The sequence below is a fragment of the Piliocolobus tephrosceles genome, chromosome X (genome assembly GCF_002776525.5).
Source record: "Piliocolobus tephrosceles isolate RC106 chromosome X, ASM277652v3, whole genome shotgun sequence".
NCBI classification, from domain to species: domain Eukaryota; kingdom Metazoa; phylum Chordata; class Mammalia; order Primates; family Cercopithecidae; genus Piliocolobus; species Piliocolobus tephrosceles.
In genome coordinates, this window is record NC_045455.1 from 89,844,191 (window position 1) to 89,863,965 (window position 19,775).

At 43.4% G+C, this 19,775-nt stretch overlaps 1 protein-coding gene across 2 annotated transcripts in view; it reads right to left on the reverse strand.

Annotated features, from left to right (window-relative positions):
* ATP8A2 (ATPase phospholipid transporting 8A2) overlaps positions 1-19,775 on the reverse strand; it is a 678,655-nt gene that overhangs the window by 136,285 nt on the left and 522,595 nt on the right. The gene's annotated exons all lie outside the window — the stretch shown is intronic.

The window sequence follows — 19,775 nt, forward strand, 5'->3', positions numbered from 1 at the left end:
CATCACCATCATCATCACCATCCTCATCACCATCACCACCATCACCATCACCATCACCACCATCACCATCATCACCATCACCATCACCATCATCACCACCATCACCATCACCACCATCACCATCACCATCATCACCATCACCATCATCACCATCACCATCACCACCATCACCATCACTGTCACCATCATCATCATCACTATCACCATCATCACCATCACCGTCACCATCATCATCATCACTATCACCATCATCACCATCACCATCATCACCATCACCATCACCATCATCACCATCACCATCATCACCGTCACTATCATCACCATCACCATCACCATCACCATCCTCATCATCATCTCAGGCACAGGGGCTTTAAGGACAACAAGCCCAGTTTAAGAAGAACATGACTCTCTTCATTCATAGTGCCATTCCATCAGTAAGTAGAAACAAGCAATTTGTGGCTCATTTTTAATCTGCAAAACAGACATCTCTTTAGAATTCATAATATTCAATGAGCTTCCAAAAATGACAGTACAAACAAGAGCCATCTTCCAAAGGTTAAGTGAGCAAGTGTCTGCCCAGCACGCCGCATGGGGTTTAACAAACATTAACTGGCTAACTGGTGATCCGCTGCCCAGCCCTCATAACAATGAATGAACACATAATGAGCCAAAAATTAAACAAATAAATATATTACAGGTTTACGGTACAATGGAGTTGTTCTTAACCTACATAATTCAATTTTCTTTTCCCTGTTTCTCATGAACTTAGTCTTTCTTGTATGAGAAAAAGTGGATGCGAAAAGGTTATTTACTTGGAAAAACTGACAGGCTGCGTCTGACCATGGCGCTGTCCTACTCATTGTAACCCCCTGGAAATCCGATCTGTACTGACTTAAAAAAATAGAAGAGGGAGCAGTCAAGTAAGCTTAATCTTTCCAAATAATGAAGATTTTATCTATGCTAACACAGCCTCTCCAGTTCCACTTGGTTTGGCACTTAACTCTGCATTTAAGACTTCCCTAATACGATAATGATAATACCATCCTTTCCGTCATTATCTCGTGGTTGCAGAAATATCCACCCAATGCCGAGTCAGGTTTTTACGTCCAATGGCCCCTGCATTCCTGCCTGAGCCCTGCAGGAAACAGAGCTGCTGCAGCTGCCAGCGTTTATTTACACACATTCCTGCCTCAAATTGAATTAATGAGCATAATTTAACTCAGGCGATGTCCTTCCAGGCTCTTGTTTCTCTTTGCCCCAGTGGTCAGCCTGCTTTCCCCCTCATACCCGCCCGTGGCATCCTTACTGAAATGGACTCAGACACTCTGGTGGCATGGCACGTCACCCAGGACCTCTCTGCCTTTTAGGTTCTAGGAAAGACCTGGGGCTTAAAATGTAGATTCTAGTCCAGTAGTTCTGGGCTGGGGCCTAAGACTCGGCATTTCTACAAGCCCTCTGATGAGGCCGAGGCTGCTGCCTTGGGGACCAAACTTTGAGTAGCAGGGGTTACTAGGGGACTCGCCTGCAGTGAGTAGAACAATGTCCTTAAAGAGTACCCACAGGTATATAGCCTGTGACTTCTGGCTTTCTGATCAAGCTGACATACTGTAAGGTATATCAGGAGCATCTATTCTCTCTCTCTCTCTCTCTCTCTCCCCCTCTCCATGGACGACTTGTTTACCTAGTCTATCCTTTCTGTATGCATGAAGAACATAAAAATATAAAACCACAAGTCCTATTAACCCTCAAGCACAGTCCTACACAAATTCCAAAGCCAAGGAGCGAAACAAAGTGTGGAATGGGAATGCTGCGACCCTTAACTTTTACAGGAAAAGCAAAAGTAACCCCACATGAGAAACTTCAGCATGGATGCGGTTAGACGCAGGAGGTCTGTTTATTGCATTGGGCAGACCAATGAGGAATTTCCTGCATGTTATGCCGAAGTCAGAGTGCAAGCAGCTTTCTCTGAAGTCGGTGCAAGAAACCAGGAGATCTCCTGTGTATTAACACAATGTATACCTTTGCTAGTTAGCCCTGGCAAAAATCCTTCCACATTCTACTAAGTGTGGAAAAGGATTAAAAAGAGGGCAGGGAGAAAAAAAAAAAATATGCCTCCCAAACAAAAGAAAGTAAATCAATATATTTGAAAACCAGTATCAAGGTGTTGAATTTTGTTCTTCCTGGATACGAATACATGTAATACCTCCAGCAATAAATATCCTTAACCTTGGACCCGAAACTGTTTGCCCAGGTCTATACAAACTCAATCTTTGGCTGCTTCAACAGAGAAAGGCTTTCATGCTGAATTTTGTACAGAAAAGTAGATTTGGGGGAATTTTTCTGGGGAAAGTTTGAATTTATCATGAAACATATTTCATCAAGCAACTGGTAAAATGAGCCACCTTTTTACCCAAACCACAAAGACTGCAAATTCCTTTGCTAGAAAAGTTGGCTGCTTCTGTTGAAAAGATTAACTTATGCTGAATAGCTGTGGGGGCATGAAGGGATAGGTGAGGTTGCCTTTTTCATTTAGGGGAACATAACTTGTAACAATAAATAGTAGCTCCTGGGAATGGAAAAATGGTAGCTTATCAATAGCATTTCCTTATTGTAAAGGTTCTTCCAGTAGATTTACATGAACTGACCTAACTGTGTTCTAGAAAGAAGTTCACAATGCCTAAATTCTACTGCAAAAACAAAAGTCATCTGGAACCTTTCAATACCCCTGAGGCCTCACTGTCAGGATTACGGCTGGAGAGCAACTTTCCTTGCTTGTAATAACTGATTTACTCAAGTGTGAAACTACCAGCGCCTTCATTAATAAAATGATATAATACTAATCACATTTTTTTCCTCTTTTTTTTTTTTTTTTTTTTGGTTGCTCCTGACTAGACAGCATCCTGTGAAAACAAAGAAATTACACTTTTAATCTGATGGGACATGCGGCTACTTCACAAAAAGCAAAGTTTGCCAAGAGGTAGCTGTCTATGGATTAGCTGCTGGATTGATCTTGGAAGCACAAGGGAAAGGAAAATTGTTATTTAAATTGCTTTAGACACTGACGAATTATGTATGATTACATGTAGTCAATTTCTGCTTTTAGGATTATCTGATAACTGATTATTCCTCGCTGTCACTGTGCCCAAAACAGTACCCCATGGACAGAACACTCCATGGACAGGCCTATGCCGCTGTGGCTTTGTCTAGGAGGCCACCTCTTTTTCACCATCTACCTTTGTAAAGTGTATCAAGCTCAGGTCTGCCTTATTTAAGTTTTCTCACAGGGAAAACTCTTGCTTTGTCTATGTGCATTACTGAATTTTTTTTTTTAAGTTTAATTTCTTCAACTTACTCAATTATCTGTTGAGTTAGGCAAATGTGTCTTCTCATTGGGAGACAACATTCAAGAAGAGGTCTAGACTTTTCCTCGTCTTTCCCTTATGGAAGCCGAATGAAAAAGACATTTTCCCTCCTATTATTTGCAGGAGAATGCGGGTATCACCAGGACCATCCTAAAACACATTTGGGGCTGTTGGCGTAACTCTGCTTGAAGAACCACTGCAGAAAGGAAACAGCAGGTGCGCAGTGGGAGACCTGGGCTTGCCCATCAGATGCGCCTGCCAGCACTGGGCACCTCAAAGATTAGTTGGAGGGTGGAGTTCAGAATCCATCGCCAGCAGAGGCGCACATCCCATGGTGGCAGTGCTAGGGTTGAGTCTTGACCAAGTGGTCTGAAGTAGCCTCCTTGGCTTCTACCAGCTTTCTGAGCCTGGTTCTTCAGCTTTTTCATATATTCTATGGATTGCATGATAACCATCTATACATTCTTTTTCTGTTTATTAAGCAAAGTCCATTTTTTTTCCTTCATTGTAACCAAAGACCCTAACTGGCATATTTAATAAAGTTTAGTATTTTTAGGTTATAGCCCCGAACTTATAAGGTCAAGGCCAGTGGCCAAGAGAGCTTCCTGCTCTCCCTTTCACTAGCCAGCTTCAATTAGCGACACCACTGGAGATATTGTCCCAGGTGCTTGATAAAGCATTTCTCAAAAAGAGACACTAGCAGAGAATGAGAGTTTAAGATACGCTTTTGTGGGAATAAACCACAACAAAAGAAGATACTCAAAGTCCTGATTCTTTAAGTTTACTTAAATTCTCGTCCTCAGTGCCGAATGCCCTCTGCTCTCCTGCCCCGTCCACATGCCCCATAGACCAAGTTTGTGTGCACAAGGCTTGTGCCTTCTGGGAGCAAATCGCATGGCGATCTGCAAGGAGAGCGGTGGTAGAATGGTATAAACGCTGGGACGCACAAATGACACGGCTGCAGGAGTGAACACTCATGACGCTGCTCTGGATGTGAGGGATGAGGCAGACAGAGTGGGAAGGTGGCTGAATTTTAAGCTCCTGTTCCTGGGGAAGTGATGATGGACATGAGTGGAGACAGGGTGAGTGGAATGTGCTGGGGCGAGGGGAGGGCAGGGACTGTTTTTCGGAGCGTTGAGAGCCTGAGGTACTGGTGTCAGAGGTGTCTGAACCACAGCAACTCCATCTTGAATAGGGGCTGGGTAAAATGAAGCTGAGACCTACTGGGCTGCATTCCCAGACAAGGCATTCAAAGTCACAGGATGACATAGATACAAGGTCGGCACAAAATACAGGTCATAAAGACCTTGCTGATAAAATAAGGTCGCAATAAAGAAGCCAGCCAAAACCCACCAAAACCAAGATGGTGACAGGAGTGACCTCTGGTCATCCTCACTGCTACACTCCCACCAGCACCATCATAGTTTACAAATGTCATGGCAACCTCAGGAAGTCACCCTATGTGGTCTAAAAAGGGGAGGCATGAATAATCCACCCCTTGTTTAGCATATACTCAAGAAAAAACCATAAAAATGGGCAACCAGCAGCTTTTAGGGCTGTTCTGCCTATGGAACAGCCATTCTTTTATTCCTCTACGTTCTTAATAAACTTGCTTTCACTTTACCGTACGGACTCGCCCTGAATTCTTTCTTGCACAAGATCCAAGAACTCTCTCTTGGGTCTGGATTGGGACCCCTTTCCTGTAACACCGGGAGACCATGCGTGTAGATGACATGGAATTACTCAGAATGATTTAGGTTCATTTGTTTTGATACACCTTATACAGCAAGTCACAGGGTTGTCTGAAGGAGCCCGACTGGCGGTGACTGAGGAGGGGGCTCCTGTGGTTTCTCGTCTGGCCCTCCCCTCCTGTTCTTGTCATCCATTCCTCACACATTTCCTGAGTTGTCTTCTTCACGCTATAGAATATGCTGTCCTCAAAAAGTTTCTCATCTAAAGGCGTAAGTGAACCCCCATTGTCCAGAACTGAGTGGAAGTGAGTGGTTAGACTGATACCATTTTGTTTACAATCCATTTAGCAAACTAGTTATTTTCTTGGGCAATCTTCTGAGTCTGACAAATACATATCAGGTCTTTGAGGGTTCTCTGTATACACAGGTGACGCTGTTAAGAAGTCACTGGAAAAGCAGCATTTTCCCTTTGTCAGCAATTGAAAGCACTAAGTACTGTGCTTAATGAACACAGTTACTTTCCTTGACATGTCTGAAACGCTTGGGGCTCATACAATGGCTTTAGAATTCACTGCAATGGCGATTCTGGCAGTAAACAGCTTAAGAGGGGTCTCTAGGCAAAAACTGGGATTGATAAACTACACAGAAACTTACGCCACATGCCTAGTACGAAAGTTTAGAAAGGCACTTGCTCTAAGGAACACGGGAGGAAACACCCTTAAATAACTGCTACTGAACTGGAAACAGAATTGCAGGGTGGGGAGGGGGTGAGGTGGGTGCCAAGGACATCAAAAGGAAAGACAACTGAGAACTAACTTGAAGGCAAGAGACATACAACATGAATGAATATTGTATCAATGACACAAAGTGAAACGACATGGAGAAGTCACAAAAAATACAGCTTTCAACATCGCTGTATGGGTCAGACGTTCCACGATTGGAGCTTTAAGCGTTGGAAGCTCATTTCACCCTATCAAATTTTAAAACACAAAGAAGTGAGCTCTGTGGACCACCTGGACCCAAACTGTAACTTTCTAGACAACTCCTAACTCTAGCATAGTGATACTGAAGAATAAAGAGAATGACTTTCCTTTTTAAAAAAAGTTTTGGGTGGAGAAAGTGGCCTAAAATGGCATCTGGTAGGTGGCAATCTGTCACTAAGATGAGCTATGTCAGAAGAACTACATAAAAGTTTGAATCAAATTTACTTTCACATCATGTATGAGAATATTACCTCATTAGGTTTACTCCACTAAATTTGAATCACTGAAAACATTGGGGGAAAAAAAAGAATTAGTTTTTTTTTTTTTTTTTAAATAAAAATAAATCCCCAAGTAGATAACTTTGTTAATTATTTAAAGTTGCTTCTTGATTTTATATTTCCTGTTCAAAACAAACAATCTCAGCAATAATGAGCTATTTTCCAAAATCATGCTCATCTTAGATTTTAAAATCTCACTTAGAATCAGTTAGTTTATATTATAGAAAACTGTTATAAGGCCCTAATGCAATATTTAATTCTCTTTGAATAGTGGAAAAATTCTTTTTTCTTTACATTCTAGACAAAGACTTTTTCTTTTTTCTTATTAAGGATTCACTTTAAACGATTTAGCATTCAGAAAAAGAGCACAAATAAAATTCATACGTTGATATTTCCTCCATTTCCTTTTATTTCTAAGAATTACTTTTCCCACATTAATCATAAAAAGGCAAAGTTCTGACTTACTATGTTAAAGGATCTTTTTTCATGGTCAGTCTTACTCTGTTTTGATGCCATACATAGGAAAGTTTCTCAACAGGCCTGCAATTTCCTGCAGTGAAATTTTTAAAGCCTCTCTTTCCAGGTTTCTTGGCTCCACCTGGCCTTCCCCATCACAGTCAGGCTCCTCATCCTCCTGTTATCAATCACTGTTTCCTCCCCCCTTCTCCGTTTCCCAGCTCTGCTTCTTTACTGCACTCACAGCCACTTTACTCGCCGCTTTTCCTTACTCTTTCCTTTAATTAAGATGCTGTGCTGGGGATAGACTTTCCAAATCCTAAACTTTTTCTTCTCTTGTAATACAGCTTTACTTGACACTGAAATCCTACGCCCCAGCTGAGCTCCTAGGGCCGGACCCAGCCTTCCCTTTCAGCCTCTTCCAAGGCAGCGGGGCCTTGAAACACCCACTCCCGATCCACTGAGGAACAACGCCCCAGAGAAGTTCCATTTCTTCCATGAAATCATCCCAGATTTATTGGAGGCCGGCTGCTATCTATGTGTCACATTTTTCTCAACCAAACCCTGTCTCCAACACAGGCTTAGATTTATGACTTTGGAAATGGCAGTCCCTTGAACATCATGATGACAATGCTGCCCAACAATGTGTCGGTTTAGGGTGCATACACTTCTGCTAGTGCCGTCTGTGACCCACTGTCTTCCTCAGTTTTAATCTCTATAAAACCATCGGAGAATGATTAGCGTAGTACATCCTAGAATTACGTGCTCAAAAATATCCACCTTAACTTCATTTTTGCCTCTCCTTTAATATCATCTCCCAAACAAACATTTTCCATGAAGAAATTAAGTGTGACTATTAACCGTTTCCAAACACCAATATCAATGAATATCATACCACAGACACCACCCATGTGGCTAAAACAGTTGGGCTGAAATTTTAAATGGAAATGTCTATCATTCTTTGGGTGAAAAAAACATGGTTTGTGGTGCTGACTTTTTATACACACTTCTCTTAAGAAAAACGCTAAATTCATTAATCTATTAATCACTTCTTCGGTACAGATCCTGTGTGTAATTTATACAATTATAATTGTATAAATGCTGAAACATTTGGCATCTATTTGTGTTAAGGCAGCAAACAGATACCATGCACTAACTGCACAGAGCCAACTATAGCCTCTCAATTGTACACGAGAGGTTGTTCAATGTTATTAATTCCTTCATTTAAATATTTACTGAATACCAAAAAGGGATGGGTACTAGGTACTAAGGATATATTTGAGAATATTCACTTCGCTCACAGAGCTTCCAGTTTAGAGAGAGAAGCTGATATGATTTAGTAAATCACACGGAGGTACGTTTTAAACATCGTGATAAAAACATAAGATTTACCATCTTGGCCATTTTTAAATGTACAATCCAGTATCATTAACTAAAGTCACGCTGTGGTGCAACAGCTCTCTAACGTTCTCATCTGGCAAAACTGAAACTCGGTGTCTATCAAACAGCAGCTCTTCGTTTCCCCTCCCCCCGCCCCTGGCAACTGCCACGGCACTTCCTGTCTCGACGAGCACTCACTGTATAGAAGGGGAACCACAGAGTATTTGCCTTTTGTGACTGGCTTATTCACTTTGCATAATGCCCTCCATCCTTAACCATGTTGGAATATTTCACTTTGCATAAGGTCCTCAACTCTTAACCGTGTTGTAGAATGGTGACAGGACTTCCTTCTTTCGTGAGGTTGGATAACATCCCATTGTGTGTATATATCGTATCTTGTTCATCCATTTATCTTTTAATGGGCATTTGAATTGTGTCTACCTCCGCACTGTTTTGAGTAACGCTGTTATAAATATGAATGTGCAAATATCTTTTTGAGGCCCTGTTTTCAATCCTTTTGGGTATATACCCAGAAGTGCGGTAACCAAATCATATGGTAGTTCTATTTTTAATTTCTCGAGACACCTCCATGCTGTTTTCCATATTAGCTGCACCATGTTGCACTCCCATCAACAGGTCACAAGCGTTTCGATCTCTCCACATCCTCACCAACTACTTATTTTCTGTTTTCTATTCTTGTGTTTTTGAGAGTGGCCCCCAATGGATGTGAGATGATACTTCATACACGTATGTAGAGTTTAGTTGTGGTAAGTATTACACAACAAGCGAAAGGTAAACGGTATTAAGAGAACGTACAATAGGAGCACGTAGGTCCAGGATATGAGGAAAGGCTTCCCTTGGGAAGTGATCAAGCAGCTGAGACCTAAACACTGTGTAAGCATTAACTTGGTAGAAGGCAGAGACCAGTGCAGTCAGGAAGTGAGAGGAGCAGGTGTAAACGCCCTGTGGGAGCTCACTCCTCACACCAGGAAGTGGGAGGCCACCAGAGTGGATGGGGTGAGGCAGAGCATTAAGGGAGCAGCGGTAGGCCTTGCAGGGCCTCAGAGGCCAGGTAAATGTCCCCAGGCTTTATCCTGAGGGCAACAGGCCCCAGGGAACAATGACATCAGACTTACATTTGGCAAGATCACTTTGGCTCCAGTAGAGGAATGGGTCCAGGCAGATCAGATGCTAAGAACTAGTCATGAGGCTACTGCAATCGTCCATGCAAGAAATGATGCTGCACAAACTAACTGGATGGGACGAAACAGGGTGGAAACATATATTTAAGAGGTACTTAGGGGTTAAAGGTTGGGTGCGGTGGCTCACACCTGTAATCCCAGCACTTTGGGAGGCACAGGCAGGTAGACCATGAGGTCAGGAGATGGAGACCATCCTGGCCAACGCGGTGAAACTCTGTCTCTACTAAATATATAAAAAATTAGCTGGGCGTGGTGGTGGGTGCCTGTAGTCCCAGCTACTCGGGAGGATGAGACAGGAGAACGGCGTGAACCCAGGAGGCAGAGCTTGCAGTGAGCAGAGATCACGTCACTGCACTCCAGCCTGGGTGACAGAGCGAGATTCTGTCTCAAAAAAAAAAAGAGATACTTAGGGGGTAAAAATGACAGGACCTGGATTCATCATAATAAGGGGGGAGAAGACTGAAACTCAAAAAGGACACAAAGGTGAAAGGTTCCCACAATCTTAGACATTAAATAATGTCTAAGAACCTAAGGTTCCCACAATCTTAGACATTAAATAACAATCTTGCTTAGAAATTGGCACTTACATAATAAAGGAATGATTTAGAAGGAACAGACCTAACCTATTTTGAGTGGCACAGATTCTTCTTGCTCAGCTGGTTGCAGTGTGACATAAATATGACCCAAGTCCCAGGTCGTGACCTCTTCCTTCCAACATTCAGGAGAAAATGATTAGCCAAAATTGTGGAAAAATGACTTGAGTCAGATCCACACTTTATAAATCTTGATTTACAAACTCCACTTAAAGCAATTAATAAGCCTGTAGATTAAGAGCTCAGTTGTTCCCAGGTTTTATTTTTAGGGAAAGTCTTGTGTAAAAGCCAAAACCCTTTCAATGATGAGTGACTAAAATAGAAGTCAGGCAGTGCACGCCCCAAGTGTGTGGGAGGAACCTGGAGGATCTGGGCTGAGGCTGAGTTTCCTACCTCTTGATCTTGCCTGCACTAAATTTAGCTTTGGAGAATGAATCTGCATTTCCAGATGTCTGGTGGTCAAGAGCTGTACCGTCCAACACAGCAGCCACTGGCCAGATGCTACTGAGTCTAGCCTGATTTAGGACGTGTAGTAGTTACAACACACACACTGGACTTAGAGATTCAGTACAAAAAAAAAAAAAGAACACATACTATTTCACTAACCACTTCTTTTTATGTTGACTACATCTCAAAGTGATAATATTTTAGAAATGTTGAGCTACATAAAAGATATCAATAAAATGAATTTCTTTTTGCTCTTTTAATGGGGCCACTAGAAAATGTAAAATTATACACAAGTCTCCCATTATATTTCTATTGGCCAGCACTGCTCAGGACTATTTGACTCTAAGCCATTTAGAATTGTTGGCTGCCAAGAGAAAGAGGCCTCGCTTAGAAAAGCTCCTATTTCCTTCCCTATTTCAAACGATTAGCTTCTACCCAAGGCTGCCTTCTTTCCCTTGGGTAAAGAAGCTGGGGGAAGGACATACTGAAGGCTACAAAAAGTAGACGAAGTCCCTTCCTACTCCAAGATGATAGATGCATGGTAGGAAAAGGGAACCAACAAACTGTGTTTCTGCTATAGAACAACAATACCCAACAGGCCAGAGATGGCTCTAGCTTCAGGCAGAGCTGGATCCAGGGGTACGCTCCATGCTGATGGCTCTCAGTTCACCTTTCCTCTGTGCTCAATTCGTCCTCAGCCAGCCACCTTCTGCAGGGGGGCCTAGCCGCTCCAGGCTGACACCACCCTCCTATGAGACCCAGCAGCAAAAGAGCTTCATCCCCCAATTAGTTTCTGCAAAAAATCCTTGAACTGTCTTTAAGCGATAGTCCAGCCTGGGGCACCATGTGCATTCCTGAATCAATTGTCACGCTCAGTGAGGCAGAGGACCCGGCTGACTAGTTTGGGTCACAGATCCAGACCCTAGAGGTGGCAAAGAGGTAAAATCAGCACCATTTGAACGCGTGTTCTGAAAAAGGGCAAGTGGTGAGGGGAATGGATGGAGGGCGGGCGGAAGATGACAAGATGCCACTGGACCCTGCACGAGAGATGTCGCTGCTGCTGGGCAAGGTAGTTAGGGCTTGCCTTCAGAGCACAGTGGAAAGCATTCTGCACGTTTAAATACGTCCGTCTTTCAGTTTCCATCCTGCATTGAAATCGGGTTTCAATCACTAAGAAAGTATTGCGACTCGAAGTACACATATGAGCACAGACACAAGCAACCTAGATTTCTCTTTCCTGTCTTCAGCCAAAGGAATGCCAACACTTAGGACAGCTGGTAATCACAGTTCAGAAAGCACCCAGTTTACTCAGTGGATGCCTCGATGTGCTGCCGACGTAAGCAACAGTCACTGAAAATCTCACCTACTTTAAGTCTGTTCAGTATTTTGGGCCTCTCAGATATTGTCCACAATAGCTTTCGCATCATCATTTACATAAAACAGAAACATCTTGGTACATGCTTACTAGCATGCTATGCTTCTCTCTTCTCTAACCTACCGTGGTCATGTTTTCTTGCATAACTGGACTTGGTGGCCTTTCTCTGCCATTTTCATACCTTTTAAATAGGATAAACCTGAGGATCCCTGCCATCTCTGGGTTGGAGAACTGTGATGATGATGATCTCCAGCCATCAGACAAGGCCACCTCCCTCTGCAGATGTTGGAGGAGAAAATCCCTGTGCAGAATCTTAACAAGAGTGGCCCACATACACATTTCCACATGTTTCAAGAAAGGAAAAGTTCAAAACCACATCAAACGTACACTGTGACCACTGAGCATAAATATTACAAACAAACAAAATCAGCATGTAATGTGTACTTTAATTTGCTGACAGATATTTTAAAAATTAACATCAGAATGAATGACAAATGCCAACACCACAACAAAACTTCTGAAGAAAAAAAACACCCACTCACAATCAAAGCCGCCTGGCCTCTAATTAGCACACAGCATCCTTGAGATGAGAGGCCAGAAAGAAAATAAACTGCCAAAATGGAGGAAACTGTATACGGGGGAAGGGAGGACAAAGACTCAAGAAATGAGGGCTTTCCATAATGAACGTAAAAAATCAGTCCTGTTGTTTGAAACCTGCTTTACTTTAAAAAAGATTGGGCTCATGGACAGAAGACTGCAGCTCAAACATAAAGTCTGCTTATTCCTTCTCACTCAACATTCATATTTTAAAAATTCGATTGCATTGCGGGGTAAGTCACTTCAGATAAAATGTATTAAAAAGCAAAATGTTAAGGAGAATTGAGCACCATTTCTCAGACACCTGGTTCGTCGTCACTGTAGCTGCTTTCCATCATCACAAAGTGAGAGATCCAGCCTGGAGTCCAACTGACTCCAGAGGAATGCCAGCCACTCCATTCCCTGCCTGGCCGAGAGACTGATCCTTTCTCGCTAAGCCTCAGTTTCCTCATGTGGTTGCAGATTACCGAATGAGGTGACGCTTACTTCGTTACACATGTAACTGCATATATTAAACATATTTTCAGGAATATGTTTTGCCTGGTACGTAGTAATTGTCATATGGAAGGGAAGTGCTAGGAAGGGAAGGGCGTGACCCCTTTAAATGATGCAGAAGGTGGGAAGGGCATGGTCCCTGGCTAGGGCTCCACCCCCAGGCCTGTGTCCAGGGACCTAGGTGAGGACAGGCATTTTTGTTTTCCTGCCCAAATGTTGTATTTTCCAAGACCACCCTGACCTGCCACGCTCCCATCCTGTGCCTATTAAAAAACCAAGACCCTAGCAGGCAGACACACTGGTAGCTGGACGTCGAGAGGAACACATCGGCAGAGGAACACTGGGCGGCTGGATGTCTAGAGGAATGCACGGACAGGCACCAGCGCACCGTCAGGCCACCTAGCGCCAGAATGACACAGAGTTTGGCCGGAGCCGTTGGAGGACAAGCCGGGCTGCCAAGCAGCTCAACTCCAGGGAAAAACCAACTCCCTCCTGGCTCCCCCATCTGCTGAGAGCTACCTCCATTCAACAACATCTTGCACTCATTCTCCAAGCCCACCTGTGATCCGATTCTTCCGGTACACCCAAGGCATGAACCTGGGTTACACAAAGCCCTCTGTCCTTGTGACAAAGTAGAGGGTCTCATTGAGTTGGTTAACACAAGCAGCCTATGGACAGCTAAACTAAAAGAGCACCCTGTAACACACGCTCACTGGAGTTCAGGAGCTGTAAACACTCACCCCTAGACACTGCAGTGCGGTCGGAGCCCCACAGCCTGCCGGTCTGTGCGCTCCCCTAGAGGTCTGAGCAGCGGGGCACTGAAGGAGCGAACCACACCCCTGCCACATGCCCTGCCAGGGGGACGAGAGAACTTTTCTCATTTCAATTGTTCAATAAATATTACTTACTGTTACTGACATGTCTCATTTTCTTTAATTTCCCTATTAAACCCTAAGATAGATATTATCCCCTTCATATACCTGAAAAACAAGCTTAGAAATAACGCAAGTATGGATATTTCAGATAATACACTTAGCTTCCTAAATGTCTTAGGCATTAGCTTAATTTAGTTCAAATCCTACTTTCCCAGTTACAATTTGCACTGAACAGGAAAGAAATCGGATTCGGGTCACTTTAATCCAGGAGGATTCCGGAGAATCCAGAGGCAATTAGGATAATGGGAGTTATGTTCCCATCACTGCCTGTGGAAAGAATCTGAAACCACTTAAAGGAGCTTCCAACTTAAAAAAATATACTTTCTCCTTTGTTTTTAACCAGAAGGAGAAAAACAGAAACAAGTGGGCATTATATGTAACAATGACAAAAGCCATTTTCTGACAAAACTGTTGTCTGATGGACGCTGAGTATTCTGATTTTAGAACCCAAATATTTACAGGCTGTGAGAACTCACCTAGCTAGCACTGCCCAACTGAATGTTTCTGATTTTTATTACCAATGAAGAGGGTTTTTTTTTTTGTTGTTGTTGTTATAGTTTTGTTTTTGGTTCTAGGACTTGCCTCAGAAAAGGACTGGTGTTGGGAGCCTTCTAGGAAGGAAATGCACACAGATGGGGGACCCTGGGGTGCAGGCGACAACAGTCACAGGTGCAGCAGAAGCCAGGAAGTCGGTGCCGTATTAACTTCGCTCATCGTGCTTTGCATTCAGATGAGGACGTCACCCACAAACACTGTGTTACTTCTTGCAAACGAGTCTCACTATTCCACAAGCCAGAATGTAAATTGGACGTCAGTGAATAACCGGGCCAATTTCAATACTCAAGAAAACTGTACAGAAAGATGTCACGATGTTATTTCAAACCGAAAGGCGAGTCTCTGCCGATAAGACTTCCTCCTGGACGAGGCTGACAGCTCCTCACCAGCCATGCCACGGGCTTCTGAAACTTGAGGAAAACTGGACTGAGTCTATTCAATATTGTATTAAAAATTCCAGTAAGCGTAAGATACGCTTATTAGTTGTTTTCTGGAATGTTACTAAAAAACTAATAATTGCAATGCTAAAGTAATTTTTACCAGCTCCTTAAACCCATCTGTAACTTTGAGTATGATACAACGGTTTAAACACGCTAAAGCCCTAAGCTTGTTTTTAAAAAGCATTTATTTCCTTGGCTGAGGAAGCTAAAGGAACATCCCAACACCCGCACTTGGGTGAAGAGAGGCTTCCTTGGCAAGGGCTGCCCACAAGGCCAGGCAGCACACAGGAGATTCTCACCGAGCGCCCCGCCTGGATGGGCTGCGAGGCCGGCTTCATACAGTGTCTCAACAATCGCAGAGAGACTTTCGGAGTCCTTGTCAAATAAAAAATAATCAAACAATAAAAAAGAGGCTTTTGTTTTTGTTTGCTGTTTTGTCCTCCTAGTCCATCTTTCAGGCCGTAGGAGGGTTCTGAGGGTGATTTTCCTCCTGTGCCTGAACCTTCCCAGCATCACAGCAGCAGCCACGTGGCTCAGCCGGGAAAGCCAGCTCTTTCATGGATTTGTTTCAGGAGCAAACTCGTTGCTATCCTAGAAGCCCCCAGCAAGTGTCTCCCTGTGTCTCCTTCAGGCTTCCTGACCTGCTCACTGCGGCAGCAGGGACGGAATGAAGCTTTCCCCTGGACTTAGGGGTGGAAGTCACATCAGTGAATCCACACTGGGCACCCTTAGGAAAGGGTGAAAGGAGAATGGATGTGGGACAACCCAACATGCCCCACACCACAGACCTTCACCTGAAAACAGGTCTTCTTCCTGACCCTCGGGTGGATTCCTCCACTTAAGCTCCCATCCTCCAGAGACATCCTGGAATGGTAGCTGAGCAAAGATGGCCGCCTACCTGACATCACCCCAACTTCTCAGCTTACCTCCTAAAGCACGTACAACTGGGAAACTAACATCAGTCTTTGCAAGTTTCATGTGGAATATACCTAGGCCTGCTATAAATCCAGGGCAGATCATTGGCGAAGATGAAGAATTAATCATTGATTCACTGAGGGCAAACCATTCCTCCCTCTGTTTACTTTTGGTTCACTGGGGTTTGCATTGTGCGTACACAAGTGTGTACATAAAACTCAAAAGTAAACCCATTCCTGTATTTAGAATGAAAAAAAAAAAAAAAAAAAAAAAAGCCTGTCCTATTCCAGAAACTGGCTGGAGTCAGGAGCTTGGCACTGCAGGCAGAGTTGCAGATTTTATGCTTTGAAGTCAAAAAGTTTTTTTCCCCTCTCTTACTAGCAATGAAAAGAACTTTAAGGGAAAAGCAGCAAAAGTTAGTGAGGAGAATTTTTCCATGGTGAACAATTTCATGTCTTGTGGTGTAATTCCCTATTTTGAAAGCTAGCTGCTCTGAAGGTGGTCACCGTCACCAGCTGGCCATCTTACACAACCACTTAACATGAGCAGTCACTCAGCTGTATCTTCAGTGTACCACCTTCTCCTGTAACACCCAGCAAGAGCTAAAACATTCTAATAGAGTCATGTTTTAGGCGTTTTAAAGCAGTGGTTCTCAAACTTTAAAGGGAAGAATCACCTGGAGATTTACTAAAGCCAAGATGCTGGGGCTCCACACCCAGAGTTTGCAATTCACTATGTGTGTCTGTGTATATGTGTGTCTGTGTGTGTGTGTGGCTGTGTACATGTGTGTCAATGTGTGTGCACTGTGTCTCTGTGTATGTGTGTGTATGTGTGTCTGTGAGCCTGCATGTGTGTGTCTGTATGTGTCTGTGTGTCTGTGTATATGTGTCTGTGTGTGCATGTGTGTCTCTGTGTCTGTGTCTGTGTGTGTCTGTGTGTCTGAGTCTGTGTCTGTGTGTGTCTGTGTATGTGTCTGTGTATATGTGTGTCTGTGTATATGTGTGTCCGTGTGTGTCTATGTGTCTGTGTGTGTGCATATGTGAGTCTGTGTGTGAGTCTGTTTGTGTCTGTGTATGTCTGTGTATGTGTCTGTATATGGGTCTGTGTGTGTCTGTGTATCTGTGTATATGTGCTTCTGTGTGTGTGTGTGTGCATGTATGTCTCTGTGTATGTGATTGCCTGCACATATTTTTGTGTGCGTATGTGTCTGTGTACATGTGCGTCTGTGAGTGTGTGTGTGTGCATGTATGTGTGTGTGTGCATGTATGTCTGTGTATGTGACTGCACATATTTTTGTGTGTATATGTGTCTCTGTGTGTGTATATGTGCATCTGTGTGTGTGTGCATGCATGTCTCTGTGTGATTGCCTGCACATATTTTTGTGTGTCTGTGTATATGTGTATCTGTGTGTGTGTGTGTGTTCACGTATGTCTCTGTGCGTGTATGTGATTGCCTGCACATATTTTTGTATGTGCGTATATGTGTTTGTGTGTGTATGTGTGTGTGTGTGTCTGTGTATATGTGCGTCTGTGTGGGTGTGCATGTCTCTGTGTGTTTATGTGACTGCCTGCACATATTTTTGGGGTGTGGGGGTTGTCATTTTGACAAGCAACCCAGATGATTTGGATGCAGATAGTCAATAGACCTTACTGAAAAACATCCCATTTAGAACCTATAAAATGTTAAAATTCTTTGGCTAAAAGAATTTGGAGTTTAAATCACAGCAATATTCTTATTGATGAAGGTTCAAAAACAGTTCATCACTCCAGGAAAAAGGAGAGCATGCATGTTTTAGATTTCCCACTAGCCTATTACATCTTCATCACAATCCTCTAAAGTAATCAGGGTGGGTGGCATTATTCTGACTTTGCTGATTAGGGGATTAATGCAAGTAAAATGATTTGCCAGTGGTTACATAACTTATCAGAGCTGCGGCATGAACACAGCCAGGTCTCCGGACTTTTGAACAGAGGTCAAGTAAGATGGCGTTCCCTCCAGCACCACTAAAGTCAGAGGTGTTGGGAAAAGCATGAAGAAAACAGAAACACATTTCCTGACCTGGTCTAGGATTAAGTTTCCCTCATCTTTCCAACTCAAAGCTCTACTTCAGCAGGCAACTTTGGGGCAGGCGGTGAGCTAAGGGATTTTGTCATTTTCCACCTTTAAGTATTTGCTTTGGGGACCCATATTCTATCTAATGGTTATGCTATGAGGGAAAGAAAAGCACCTGGCCCCCTACGGAAAAACATCATCACGTATTTTCCATAGCTGAGGACTGGCATTCCCCAGGACAGACACAACCCAAGTTTTTAATTTACCATAAATCCAAGCTTCAAAAGTGGAAAAACAGGGTGCCCCTTAAAATCCCACAAATGTGGTGTGTTTTCAGGAGGGGAAGGATGCAGATGACTTCTTTGATTTCAGAAACTTCCACTGGGACTTCCTGACATGTTGTCTGGGTGGGTTTCACATACCATATCACGAGGTGATTTAGGGAAGATAAAGACTCTTTGATAGCACAGAATAACTCAATTCTATAGCTCTTCCTTTCCTTTGCCCTCAAGGGAAAGCCCGCATTCTCCCTCGTGACAAAAACTCCAAATATAATGGACAAGACAAAGACATATTTAACCAAATTAGTTTAGGAAACCCCCGGCAGAAACAATGCATCTTTTCAATGGCTGAAGATGTTATGAATAGACAGAACGTTTTGTGTGTCAAATCTGGTTCTGGCTTCTGAGAAATGCCGTTTGCTATTAGGCACTAGGTTAATGCTAGAACTTCACATAACCAGGTTCACTTGCCCAAAACCTACTCTTTAGTGAACCGTAAAAAACGGTTTATAAAAATCACTAGAGGCATTCTTCAAATAGTCATTTTAAAAAGTGGCCTTTTCCTGGAATACCCTTTACTCCTAAGCATTTACCAACCTAGACCCCCAGGAATGGACAGGGCGTGGGCATGCTTTTAGTAATTCCCCAAGAGAGCCAGTTCCTTTTACTGAGTGCACCTAAACCCAGTTCCTATGTCTTTTTATGACAGCATATAAGTCCTCCTGAGCCAGCAGGAAGGCTTTCTGAGACTTCAGGCTAGTCTCAGCCACTCTCCACCCAAGCAATCCTTCAAAAGCGTTCAAAACGATGTTTTGTAATACTTCCCTGCCATGTTTCAAAGAATGAACAAAGCGCTGAGTCAAAATACACAGTGGCAGACTGCAGGTGAAACAGTACAAAGGTTGGCTGTGCCACTAAAGTTACACATGGTTTCCTGGCCCCCTTTACCCATTTGGAGCCCCCTGCCCTGGAGGTAAACTAGAGATGACACACGGTTCTTTAGACTCACAGCAGAGTACCTGCTCGGAAGTCCGGCCACTAGAGAACCACACTACTCCTCTCATTTACTGCCTAATGAAAGCCTCGGTTTCAGCCAGCTATCCTCTATTTCACATTGTTATCATTTGCTTCATGGGAACCAACCAATAAAGTCATTAAAACGACATGTTTCAAATAAAAATAAGCTTTTACAGAGAGGTGAAATGTGGTTGAATATGATCACTTCTTTGCTTCTGGATGGTAGAAACAGCTCACTAAATGTCTGCTGGAAGAGTCCTTAAGTATGTGAATGTCACCATTAATCTGAGCCTTCTAACCATACAGACCATCATGCTTGTGTGATCGGCACAGTGAAAATGTCGGCACCTTAGTAGCTGCATGATCAGCCTGGTCCTTCTGCAGTTGGAAAGTCGGTATCTCGAGGGGAATGGGAGGTGGCAAGCAGCCTAACTTTCGCACATTTGGAGTTACTGAAGTACACGTGGCTCCCCGGCACAGCTCTCTGTCTAGGAAACAGGAGGGGCTTTCAAAGGAATGGGCTTTTTCTGTGAGTCACACACCAAGCGACCCCGTCCTGTCAGCTGTCACTCTCTAATTTAGAACACTGTCTATGGCCATCGGCCGAGGCCCCATCTATTGTCCAGCATCATAAAATTCCCCAAATGAAATATTCATCACGGCAGATCTATCCTGAACCAAAAGGAAGAGAACACAAAGCAGATATTCTAAGCACCTATGC